We start from the raw sequence: 13,947 nt of genomic DNA, 5'->3' as shown, positions 1-13,947 counted from the left end.
CTTTGCGCTACACCTAAAATTAACACAACATTGTTGGTCAACTATACTTCAAATTAATTATGTAATTAAGTAAATATTGAAAACCAAGGCCCAATAAATGATCATAAGAAGACTTAAATATATATATATATATATATATATACACACACATATATACATACACACACTTTAAAAAGTTGTAAAAAACCAAACATAACAATAATATAACACATTGAATTAAAAAAATTTAAACAAACTTACATACATAGACAAAAGTATACACAAAAGAGTTTGATGACATGAAGATGAAAATTTGTGTAGGGTGGGTAATGACATATTTAGGGCTAAGGAGGAATAAAGGGACAAGTGATATGACCTAAATGAAAGACATTGATCCAAAAAAAAAAATGACCATTTAAAGGACAGTGATGATAAGTGCTAGAGACACGGGTGCTCAAATCAAAATTTCTAAAGCAACGGCAGTAGATTAAATAAGAATATGATTAGGTGATTATCACTTGGCAAAAATGTTTCTATTTCTGAAAAGATTCCCCAGAGCAAAGGTCATGTCTCTGTTTCTCAGGCTGTAGATGAAAGGGTTCAGCATAGGTGTGACCACTGTGTACATCATAGAAGTTATGATGTCTTTGTCATGGGACTGGCCTGATGAGGAGGAAAAGTAAACTGCTGCACTTGTCCCATAGAACAGAGACACCAGAAAGAGGTGGGAGCCACAAGTGGACAAGGCTTTGCAGAGCCTTTTAGTAGAGGGGACCCTCAGGATGGAGAGCCCTATGCGACCATAAGAGACCAGGATGCCACTCAAGGGAAAAATAAGAACCACAGACCCTACAGTGAATATAGTCAATTCATTGAGAGAGGTATCTGAGCAGGACAGTTTAAGCAGGGCAGCAAGGTCACAGAAGAAGTGGGGATGATGTTGTCAGCACAGAAGGATAGTCGAGCCAGGAGGAGGGTGTGGGTCAGGGCATAGGCACAGGAGAGGAGCCAGGATCCAGCCAAAAGACACAGACACAGCTCCTCCCTCATTATGATGGTATAGTGTAGAGGATAACAAATGGCCACATACCTGTCATAGGCCATCACTGTAAGAAGAAGGTTATCAATGCAAACAAAAAATAAGAAAAAATATGTCTGTGTTATACAGCCTGCATAGGGAATAGATTGATCCTGAGTCTGCATGTTTGTCAGCATCTTAGGGACAGTGACAGATGAAAAGGAGAGGTCTGTGAGGGCCAAGTGGCTGAGGAAGAAGTACATGGGGGTGTGGAGGCGAGGGTCCAGCCTGATGAGCAGGATGATGAGCAGGTTCCCCAGCACCGTGGTCAGGTACATGCCCAGGAACAGGGCAAAGAACACACACTGCTGCTCTGGCTGTACGGGGAGCCCCAGGAGGAGGAACTTGGACACACTGCTCTGGTTCTCCCTCCTCATGCTCCTTCCTGTCTGCTGGGGAAGCAGGTAAGTGGGAAATGTCAGAGACATTGAAGTAACAATTGTGGCCACCACATTAGGTCTCTCAACTTCTCATGAAGAAAAATATAAATGAATTTCTTTTATCACCTAGTGTTGCAAAACTAGTGACACACCCCAACTTTAACCATGATTCCTGTTGATGAAAACCAGGAAATTCATTTTTTTTTCTTTTTAATCAACCATGTTTCTGATACTAAGCTTCAAATTGGACATAGAAGGATAAATACGACATACAGCACCTCTTCTCTCATGAGACTATCCCTCAAAGAAACACCTGACCAATGACTAATTAAGGTGGGAACCTGAAGCAAGATTCCCTGTGTTATGATTTTGGTCCCCCCACTCTCTTCCTCTAGGACTTGGGATACTAAATTGCTCTTGGCCTCAGGTTGTCCCTCTAAAGCATGAAGATACAAATATCACACCTTCTTAGAGGTTAAAAAAATGATTCTAATTCATTAGGAATTAATACCTAAGAACATTTTCCTGCATAAAATAAATTCAGAAACTGCATATATAGTTTTTATGAGAGTATCTGTATACCCCCAAAATATCAAGTTCAGGAATTTAATAAAAAAGTATTATGAGGTGGTCACCTTTAAGGACCAAGAAGCTGACCTAACTTTTATGTTAACTTACCTGAGCTCTCACACTCTCCAGGTGAATTTCTGAGCTGATATCCTATCACTGAGGTAATTTCCCAAATGGAACATTTTATAATGTATGTTTTTCTACTTGCAAGAAATAAACCTTACTTCAGTGCATGGATCTCCATGCATCTCCATCTACATCTGATCCTCATGATGGCTCAGATTTGGATAGTCATCATTAGGAAGATACCTGATATCTGAGATAGGGTCTGAGAGCTGGGACATCCTGAAGGACTGGGGTGTCTCTTAGAAGTCAGTGACCTGAATGACCAGCACTATTTCCAAATATAGATCTTCACACTGAAAATAACTGACAGTTAATGAACACAATGTAGACAAAAATATTTTTCCATCATTTTATCACTGAACTTTTCAAGAGTCCTATGAGGGAGATGCTATTAAAATTCACCATTGGGAGTTCTCATGTAGCTCAGTGGGTTAAGAACCCAACTTGAATCCATGAGGATACTGGTTTGAACAATGGCCTCGCTCAGTGGGCTAAGGATACAGCATTGCCATGAGCTTCAGTGTAGGTTGCAGAGAGGGCTAAGATCTGGCATGGCTGTGGCTGTGGTAGACCAGCAGCTGAAGCTCTTATTCAACCCCTAGCCTGGGAACTGCCATATGCTACAGGGCAGCCTTAAAAAAAATTAAAAATACAAAACTACACTATCAACATACTCAGAAGGAGTAGGAAATGAGCATGATCATAGAGTTAGTTACAGTTCCAGTCACATTTCTTCCAATGCTTTTAAATATATATTGGAAATTTTGATCCTATGACTCTACTGTTCCTCCTTCTTTAGTTAGACAAAGAGGCAAGAACTTAAGAAGAGGTATTTTGGGATTTGAAGGAGTGCTCCTGCTCAAATAACTGTCCACAGTCATAATCCTACAGCCCTTTAATTGCCGAGGGCTTTCATGTGGCTTCAAGATTTTTCAAACCATCACTGTTTATTTCTGCCTGGGAAGAAGAGAACAGTGTTTTTTTCCCTGTATTTTACCAACTTGAGTAGTGAAAACAAGCTCATGAGGTTATTGCATGTTAGAACCTGATCTCAAATATTGATTTTCTGGTCATTTTTCACTGCAGACAATCTACCCTTTTCTTTTTATGGGGGGTAGAGAGGCTAAAGTGAAATGTTAAAATGAAAAGGTAAATGTTAAAATATGCCTGGGAGAGTAAACTGACATTAACACTGTGTAAGAATCTGTCAGCAGATGCTTGCTCCGGACCAGGGAGTTGCTCAGGATTATTAACTGACTCAGTTCATGGGGCACAAGGAGGAAACAGGCACTTGACTCTCCTGCCAAGCACAGGCCTCTCAGTGAAAACTGCAGGGTTTGACTTAGCCCAGGAAATCATGAATCTCCTGAAGGAGAACCAGAGTTACTAATGACACCCAGGATCGGCAATGTGCAAAGAAGTGGCTGAGAAATTGCTCAATAGTGAAGAGGAGATGGTGTGTGACCTAGGGGTGGCACATTGAGACAGAGCCTATGGATGGGCTTGCTTTTCCTGTCTTCATACAAAAAAGTGTCCCCTGCAAAATAGGATATTGAGAGTCAGGGGGTAAGTTCCAAGACCAGCTCAGCAGGTGAGGGCTGAAGAACTGGTGCTGTGAATCTTAAGGAAAAAATTAACATAAAACAAGACACAGAGACATTTATCTTAATCAAAATGGGAACAGGGTGACTCAAGGTCTCAGGGACCAAAAGCCCTGCCTCAAAAAACCACACTGCTTTTATTGTGCCCTTTAGGATTACATTAAGTTAGGAGGGGGTTGTAGGTGCAGGATATAGATTTTATAAATTATTTTAACAGTCACATAGCTGGTAGCTGATTAAGAGGCTAAGAAATATTGTAGAAACATGTCTTGCGACAGGTTGGGTCTCCATGAGGCTATAATTTGATAAGTATTTATGATGTACCTAGCTTCTAAAGCACCTTACAGATAAGATCTGCCAGCAATTAGCATGATCCCACATAAGAGCACTGGATGCTGAGAATCACCGTGGGGAAACCCAAGGCCACCAAGCTATTAAGTGGGGAAATGATAAAGATCTGAGTGTCAAAGTACGTGATTCCAGATGTGAGTCTTTCATTTCTAAATGGATTGAATGAAATTGAAGCAGAGTATCAAAAATATTGGGCTTCCAGGGGCCCTGCTGGAGGAGGCAAATCACAGGCCAATAGCTCTGTAAATTGTTTCCTATGTCTAACTCTGTAATTTTCATCTCAGGCAGGCACAGAGTAAAAAAAAAAACATGTGAGAATATCACACATTCACACACAAACACGATATTAACCTCCTCCATGTGAAGGAGGTCAAGGTGTGGGTTTGTTACAAAAAGAACTCAGACAATATCACAGACACACACTTACCAAATGGAGATTTATAGATTCCTCTGGCTTATATTCTCACTAATAAATACAGTCAGGGTGTGAGTCAGCTTCACACAAGTCTATGGAAAGCTCACAAGCAAAATACACATGCATCACACAGCTACACACACATAACTGTCACGCATCCTAGACCAGAGGAGTTATCGTCACAAGAAATCATTCATATTTGAATCATAAGCAGTGCACAAGGTCTTACAACATCATGCAAGCAGCAGATGCAAGAAAAATAAGCACACACTGAGGAAATGCCCAGACTTCTCTGACCTCTGTATATCCTAGTGTGTGTCATTCAGTGTGTTTGTCAGTTACACATACACACATAGACTTGAACACCACAACATACAAATAACATAACTTCTCTGATGGTCACACACACACTTACATACAGACACACATTCAGGACTGGGGAAGTTTCTGGGCTCCTTCTGAGCTATACCTGTGCTCTGGTTCAAATACCTTCTCCTACATTCTGTTATGTGAATCCTCACTTTCTGTCCGGAAGACCCAGGATCTAAAGAAAAAGAGCAAACCTTTGTGGCTGGAAGACCTTCACAGCCCCCCATGTCAGTTCTCCAGCTTCAAAATGATGCACAAGGAGATCTCCTTTTCTTCATCCTAAAGATACCCATAAGGAATCCACCTCAGTCCCCAACTAGAGAAGCAGTCCATTGAGGAAACTCCCCAACTCCCTCCTGGCCCCTTGGGAAGGAGGATGATTAGGGTCCTCAGTGGCTGAGCTGTACCTCATTTTACAGGAGAAAGTGTCCCTCATATCAGTGGTATCTTGGGTTTCTGGTCAAGTCTCTGATGAGAAGCATGAGTTCCCCCACTGCTCATGGTCTCTGTGTCATGAGCACAGCTTCTCCCAACAGCAGTGAATGGCACAGGCAGTCGAAGGGCTTCTGCCCCCAACACTGACACAGCCATTCATTAGAACATAAAGCACCTTAAAAGGTGCACGTCTTCCCACTGCCCTGGAAGGTTTTTGTAGGCCATTGTCTTTGCCTTGTGCAGAGAAGGGGGATTGAATATAAAACTCTGGATAAAAGACTCTGGGTTCCTTCCCTGATAAGAAATCATCTTGAGCAATTTTTCCAAGGCCAATACACATTTCTAGAAAGTGGAAACCATAATCATAGTCTTTGTGTGAGTTTGAAGAATGATCACATGAGCATGTAATTTAAGCTTAGTAAATGTTAAGTTTTATTGTCAATGTCTTTGTATCACTAGAGATCAGCTATGGCTCCCAACAGGCAATTGTGTTTGGTAACTGTTGAATGAATTCATCTGTTCATTCATTTCCTCATTCTCTTAAATACTCATTAAGGTTCCCACAAATATAATATTGATATATTCTCTAGAGGCATAAGAGAGTAACAGATAATAATATAATCATAAAGCCCTATCTTATAACACACATCCAAATAGGAGGTGATGCAAAAAAAATTTAAAGCAAAATGTGTGGCAAGTAAATGGTGACAAGTGCTGCAGACTGATGAGAATCATGCATGGAGCTGGGAGACTCAAGAAGTTAAAAAAATATCCCAGTGTTACAGGATTCTTTTCCAAAGGAACACAGGCAACACTCAATCAAGTGGTTCCTGGTCTGTAAATTGGTTTACACAATTACACTCCTATTACACTGGCTAAATTTGGAAAGAATGCTGCTCTCAGTGTCATTGAAGATATGATGGAACTGGAACACTCATACACTGCTCATGGGAATACAAAACAGTTTGAACATTTTTTTAAAAAGTTAAACATATACTTAGAATGTTACCAGGTAAAATAATGTATATAGTTATACATAGATTTATACAAAAATGTTCATAAGAGCTTTATTTAATAGCCAAAAGCTAGGAATACCACAGATGTTCATTCACAGACTTACTGTTAGTAAGTGAACTGATGTACAATATAGCACAGGAAACTATACTCAATATTTTGTAACAACCTATCAGGGAAAATATATGAGTATATTTATAACTGAATCACACTGTACGCTGGAAACTAACATTACATTGTAAATTAACTATATTTCAATAAACAATAAATTCTAATGAAACACAAATAGAAATTTTTAAGAATTAAAATTTTTAAATAATAAAAAAATTAAAATTTTTAAATGTGAGTGGATGCAATAGCTGTTTTATATCCTTACTATGGAATACTACTCATCTTTAAAAAAATGAACTATTGATAAATAGTACAACATGAATTACTCTCAAAATACTTATGCACAGTGAAAGAAGGCAGCCAGAAAAGAATACACACTGTACGGTTCCACTGAAATAAGCTTCTAGGAGATGCAAACTAATACATGTGACAGAAACAGAATAGTGTTCTACTGAAGACAGATGGGAGGAGCGATAGGAGGAGCAAAGAGAGGGCAGGATCATCAGGGAAGGAGCAAATAGAGGGCAGGATCACCAGGGAAACCCCTGATCTTGATGTCTTGTGGTGGTAATTTCATGGGTATGTACATTTGCCAAAATTATTCAAATTATATACTTAATTTTTTTACCTTTTTAAAAATTAAAGTTGATTTACAATGTTGTGACCATTTCTGCAGTAGAGCAAAGAGTCCCAGTCCTATACATATATATTCTCTTTCTTATATCCTCTTCATCTTGGGCCATCCCAAGAGACTGGATATAGTTCAAGGGGCTATGCAGAAGGATCTCACTGTTTATCCATTCTAAATGTAAAAGTTTGCATCTAATAACCCCAAACTCCCCATCTGTCCTACTCCTCCCTCCTCTCCCTTGGCAAGCACAGGTCTGTTCTGTATGTCTATGAGTCTGCTTCTATTTTGTACATAGGTTCATTTGTGCCATATTTTAGATTCCACATGTAAGTGACATCATATGATGTTTTGTCTTTCTGTCATTCTTCACTTATTATAAGACTATCTACTTGCATCAGATTGCTGCAAATGGCACTACTGCATTCTTTTCTACGGCAGACTAGTATTCCATTCTCTATATGTACCATATCTTCTGTATCCATTCATTGCTTAATGGACATCTAGATTATTTTCAGTTTTGCCTATTGTGAACTGTGCTGCTATGAAGATAATGGTTCATGGATCTCTTTGTATTGTAGTTTCACCTAGATATATTCCAAGGAGTGGGATGGCTAGATCATATGGTAGTCCTATATTCAGTTTTCTGAGTCAAATGGTATACTTTAGGTATATGAAGTTTATTGTATGTCATTTATACCTCACAAATCGGGTGACTTTAAGGAAACCATAACAAAATTAAGTATGACCATGTTATTCCTCCATGAAATCCCTTCCAGTAGGTTCCCAAATCAGACTTAGAACCAAAAACTCAATCATGATGGTTAATTTTATATGCCAACTTGGCTAGGAAACAGTTCACAGATATTTGGTAGAACATAACTCTAGATGTTTCCATGAAGGTATCTTTGTGGATGACATTAACATTGTAATCCAAAGACTGAATAAAGCTAAAACTGTCCTCCGTATTGAGGGTGGGCCTATTCAATCACCTAAGGACACTAGGAAAAAGAATGACCTCCCACAGAGAAGAAACACTTCTGTCAGCAGCCTGCCTTCAGATGCAAACTGAAACTTTTCCTTGGGTTTCTGGCCTGCCAACATACCCTACTGACTTTACACTTGCTAGCTTCCACAATAATAATAGTCAATTTCCTTTCTTCCTTCCTTCCTCTTTCTTTCTTTCTTTCTTTCTTTCCTCTCTCTCTCTCTCCCTCCCTTCCTTCCTTTTTTTTTTTTTTTTTTTTTGCTTTTTAAGGCCACACACATATCCTATGGAAATTCACATTTAGCTGCAGCTGCTGGCCTATGAATCAGCCACAGAAATGTGGGATCTGAGTTAAAACTTTGTCCTACACTGCACCTCACAGCAATACCAAATCCCTGACACTCTGAGCAAGACCAGGGATTGAACCACATCCTCATGGATACAAGTCAGATTCATTTCCACTGAGCCAAACATGAATTCAAAGCCAAGTCTTTAAAGTAAATTTCTTTCTTTTTTCTTCCATGATATACATAAGTTCTTAGGCAGGGATTAGATCAGATCCTTATTTGCAACCTATGCCACATCTGTGGCAACTGGATACTTTAACCCTCAGAAGAGATGCCACCAATCCCATAATGCCATAATAGGAACTCCATAAATCTATCTCCCTTATACACACAGAAACACCCTCTTTGTTATCCTTCTCTGGAAAATCTTGACTAATACACCTACTGTAACCTTAAGTGTCCTATGTCTCTGGTCCTCTGATATCTCTGAACTAATCACCAACTATCCCTCCTGACTTAATCCTGTCCAGGAACAGAGGCTCCATTAATGTCCCTGGGATAGGCCAGGCACCATCTCACCTCAGAGTATTTCCAGGTGCTGATCTCCATGCTTTTGCCCAGGCCACCCCATGGATCACTTCCCTGTCCCTTCAATACATCTTTGGATGCTACCTTCCCAATGAGCTCTACCTAGAACACATGGTGTGAAATTGTGAACCCCACCCCAGCACACTTGCTCCCCCACCATTCTTTTGATTTACTTTTTAGGACTACACACATTGGCATAGAGAAATTCCCAGGCTAGGGTGGAATATGAGCTGTAGCTTCCTGCCTACACCATAGCCACAGCAAGGTGGGATCTGAGCCACAACTGAGATGTATACTGAAGATCACAGTAATGCTGGATCCTTAACCCACTAAGCAAGGTCAGGGATCAAATCCTTGCCTCATGGAATTCAGTCAGCTTTGTTACAGCTGAGCCATGACAGGAACTCCTTGCTCCTCCCTTTTTATGACTTCTTTATTCATAGAAAATTTTACCTACTGAAAACTTAGAATTTATTTATTTCAGACATAGAAACACATCTTCCATAGTACCTTTATCCCAGTAAGAAACAATTACAATTAAAAATAAATAAATTTTATGGTGTGTTAGAAGGTTAAAACCTTCTATGGAAAAAAAAAAAAGAGCATGATGAGCTGGCTTAGGAGTGCTTGAATGTAAACTCTACAAGGGAATACATTTTGATTTAACTTGTACTCTCAGAATGTAGAACACTGCCTGGCACATAGTAGTCATGCAGAAATTATAATTCAGGCATTTAGTGCTTTTTCATATTGGAAGTGAGATCTCTTCCAACAGGACTGAGACCCAAGAGACTACACCCCCCAAGCTTCTGGTTAGAGAAGAAGACAAGGAGTTAATGTCCTAATTTCTCCCCTTCCTCTTGAGATGGATCCAGTGCAAGCACCAAAGTTGCTGAACTACAGGAGTCCCAGAAGATGTCTCTAATATCAGTGACATATCAGTCTTCCTTCTGCCTGCCTACAAGGAGAAGAAGGGCCCATGAACATCCATGAATTTGAAGAATATACAATGGAATCTGCCACTCCATCCACAGCAGAAAGGACCAAACAGAGTAGGGCCAGCCCTTAAGATCCCACACCACTGACCCTGAAGTGTGTTGGAGCTCACATTCATCACCATCATTTATTCCATCCAGGTGAAACCATAAAGGACCTACAAAATTCAAAGCTATCTTGAGAAAAATGGACAGAACTGTATCACACTGCCTGATTTCAAACTGTACTTCAAACAATTAGAAATTAACACAGTATGGTACTGACATAAAAAAGACATATAAAAAATGGAAAAGATCGGCTGTCTCGTCTTTAGTCAGTCTGTTTCTATAAATGGTATTTTACTAGAACAAATAAATTATCATTTATAAAATAATGTAACAGAATATGAACCCAGAAATAAACCCAACATGTATTTCAATTTATCTTTGACAAGGAACCAAAAACACACAATGGGGAATTTTAGTCTCTTCTATAAATGGTGCAGGGAAACTGGATATCCACACACAAAACCGTGAAAGTGAACCCCCAACAGTAAAAACAACTGCCTGTGCCATCCCATCCTGGGAACTAAAAATGTTTTCCACCTTTGTTGGCAAAAACTTGGCCATAGGGAGCTATTTAAGTGCATCTCACAATTCACAACCATGTTCAAACAACATGGATTGATCTAGAATGTATAATGCTCTGTGAAATAAGACAAGAGACAATGATAAATATCAAATCAAAACAACAAATCAACAAAACAGAATGAAAACAGATTCATAAATACAGAGCAGCAACTGGTGGTTGCCAGAAGGTCCAGTGTATGGGGAGAGGGATGAAATGGGTGATGTGGATGAAGAGGAACAAACCTCCAGTTATAAAATAACCATGGGGATTTAATATACAGCACAAAAAAATAGGATCATAAGACTGTCAAAACTTTTGGGGACAGATAGTGGCTAGATTAATAATTGTGGTGATCATTTCATAATGTATGAAAATGTCAAATCACCATGTAATACAGCTGAAGCTAAGGTAATATTGTTCATGAACTATATTTCACCCAGCCCCTGGACAGGAACTTGAACTCTGGACTCTCAGATTACAAGTCTGATGCTCTACTGACTGAGATACATAGGCCCTGCAAAATTCTTCAATAAAAAATGTAAGTAAAGCTGTTGGTGCTAGAATGCTGAACATTTTAATAAATATCTGGGTTCTAGGCTAAGGGCTTTACCCATGCTTCCTAGTTAATACCACACATCAGCCGTACATTCCCAGATTTTTTTCAAAAATGGCAGAGCTCCATTAAGAACTTGTGTTCTTTAGAGCTACCTTAGTGGATCATTTGGTTAAGAACCCAGCTACTATCCCTGAGGATGCAGGTTCAATGCCTGGCCTCACTCATTGGGTTAAGTATCCCGCTTTGCTGCAGTTGGCAATGTAAGACACAGATGTGGTTCATATCCCTTGTTGTTGTAGCTGTGGTGTAGGCTGGCAGCTGCAGCTCTAATTCTACCCCTAGTATGGGAAATTTCATATGCCACAGGTGTGGCCCTAAAAAGAAAAATAATTTCTTTCCAATTACTAGTGATTTTGTCCTTGATCATTTGATTAATATGGTATCTTCCAGGCTCTCTACAGCAAGTAAATGTTTCAAACTTTTTAATTAACTGCCATTTGGTAGATATTTTGAAAATGTATAATCACAACACTTTTCTTAATACAGTTTCACTCTCTATAGCTAACATACATTGATGACTCTTTTGAAAAAAACAGTTGCAAATGTGGTGGCCAAATGGTGTTTTTCTAATTTGATTATTTCCTCTATGTTTATTAGCTCAATTCTCCTATAGGAAGGGACTTCCCTTACTCTACATTCATTTATTCATTGATTTATTTATATCATCATGGACTCATGAATTCTTATTTATTATCTGAGTTGTAACCCATTACAGGTGTTATTCATTTTGTAGCTCTAATTGTTCCAGATTTGGCCAGTGGGAGCCCCATCAAGCTGTGTCCCCATGATTATAGAACACTTTTAATTTTCAAGCTCAGCAAATTTTCCCTGGTCTTGTAGTGTCCTGGCCCCAGCTCTAGAATCAGCCATTTTTTCTAAGTCACTTTGGTTCTTGGTAGAGGATATTGATATTCAAAACTCAAATCTGGCATGACATGTGTTTGTTGATTACAAGGCTTCCTAGGGATCTCAGAGAATATAGACAGGAAGTGTATATAAATGAAACACTGGATGTAGAAACTATAAACAAGCAAACTAAAGGAATGGTTACCCATAAGAGATGGTTCAGAATGGGAGATGGGGGCCAGACAGATATTGAGAAATAATTTCAATATGTTTATACACATTGCAGCCCATGAGTTCAAGTTAGTATCTTCAAATCTAGTTTGACACCATAGAGTTTTTTCTAGCCTCTCTTTTTCCACGTACATTGCATCTTTCCCCAATTCAGGTGCATTATTTATCCAGGACATGTTTACTTATTTACTGAATCTTTGAATACATGTAGTTTAGAATCATGAACCCAAACCATGGTTAATGACAGATTAACGTCAGCTCATAAAACTGGCTTACCAAAAAAATGTGCCTACAGTTCTTTCATTATTCTGAGACTAGATTTAGACAAAACTCTGTGTTCAATAATAACTTAATTACTTTATTTTCCCCTTTAGTTCAAATTATGGTATTAACTCAAAATACAGTTAGGCTCATTTTTTGTTTTATTCTATTTCATTTATTTTCCATTAACTTCTATTTTTTGTAGATGAAAGTTAAAATATTTGAAACTATACAAACAAATATACTCATCTCCCCATTTTCTATACTATTCCCACTCCACTCCTTGTAGGTAAGCAGTCTCATTAGTTTCAAATTGATTCATGTGTTTCTTCTTCAATTGGGAATATACAAATATACATTATTTACCCTTCTTTTTCACATAGGAAGTAGCATATTATAGATGCTCTTTTACACATTGCTGTTTTCCAATTAATACTATATCTTGGAATTCCCTCCATAGTGATTCATAAGTACATTTGCCATTATTTTTCATAACTACAAAGTACTCAATTGCATTGATGTACCATAGTTTCCCTTTGAAGCCCTAGAATAAAATAGCAGTGATGAATGTACTAAATTCCACCTAATTGTATACCTCAAAGGGTTAAAATTGTAAATTTCATGTTGTGTAGGACATTATACTGCAATAAATTTTTAAGGGAAAACAAGTCATAATCTCTACATATAGTAAAGAATAGTAAAATAATCATAATGTAGGGTTAATAAGTAAATTGAGGGGATAGAGAAGAGCAAAATATGAAATAAGATGTCAATTAGAAAACATATAAAATAAGATGTCTCAATTAGAAAACACAGAAAACATAAATTCAGAACAATGTTATTTTATCAGATGTTAATAGACCAAATTTCCCAGAAATACATTGACTGACAACCTACATAAAAAGAGTAAAACCTATCTTATACTGTTAACCACTAACGCTTTACAGCTATAAGCACATAAAATGTTTAAATAATGGAAAAGAAATGTCATGTAAACACCAACTAACTGATATATGCTACATCTATAGTAATAGCAAAGGAAGTAAATGAGATGTGAGGGTAGGAGCTGGTGATAAAGAGAAATCTCCTCTGACTATAACTGCAATGGTGTGCTGCTCAGTGGATGAGACAAGGCTCCTAAAAATAGGATAGCATCACTTTGTAGAACTTGACAATTTCCACAGTTCACTTAGAGCCACTGTGTTTGACTTCAACCAGAATATTGTCATTGACTTTGAAGTTGAAAAGAGATGTTCACAATCAGCTTGAAGCCACTGCAAGTCAATTTCAGCAAAATTACAGAGAATTAGTCCAAAAGGAGCAGGACAAGATACTAAAACATTTTGTTCTCAATAACATATTATAAAAAATATATAAGCAAAAACTGTCATATCTAAAAGGAGAAAAAGGCAAAACCACAATCAATTATGTGACATATTTTGTATAGGATTTTTCACATATATTATAA

At 38.2% G+C, this 13,947-nt stretch overlaps 1 pseudogene; it reads right to left on the bottom strand.

Moving 5' to 3' along the window:
* Positions 1–493: 493 nt before the first annotated feature.
* Positions 494–1,434, bottom strand: LOC100738965 (annotated as a pseudogene).
* Positions 1,435–13,947: the final 12,513 nt, after the last annotated feature.

The sequence above is a fragment of the Sus scrofa genome, unplaced genomic scaffold, assembly GCF_000003025.6.
Source record: "Sus scrofa isolate TJ Tabasco breed Duroc unplaced genomic scaffold, Sscrofa11.1 Contig59, whole genome shotgun sequence".
NCBI lineage: Eukaryota > Metazoa > Chordata > Mammalia > Artiodactyla > Suidae > Sus > Sus scrofa.
Note: the sequence above shows the minus strand (reverse complement) of the source record. Positions and strands in the feature narration are given on the sequence as shown.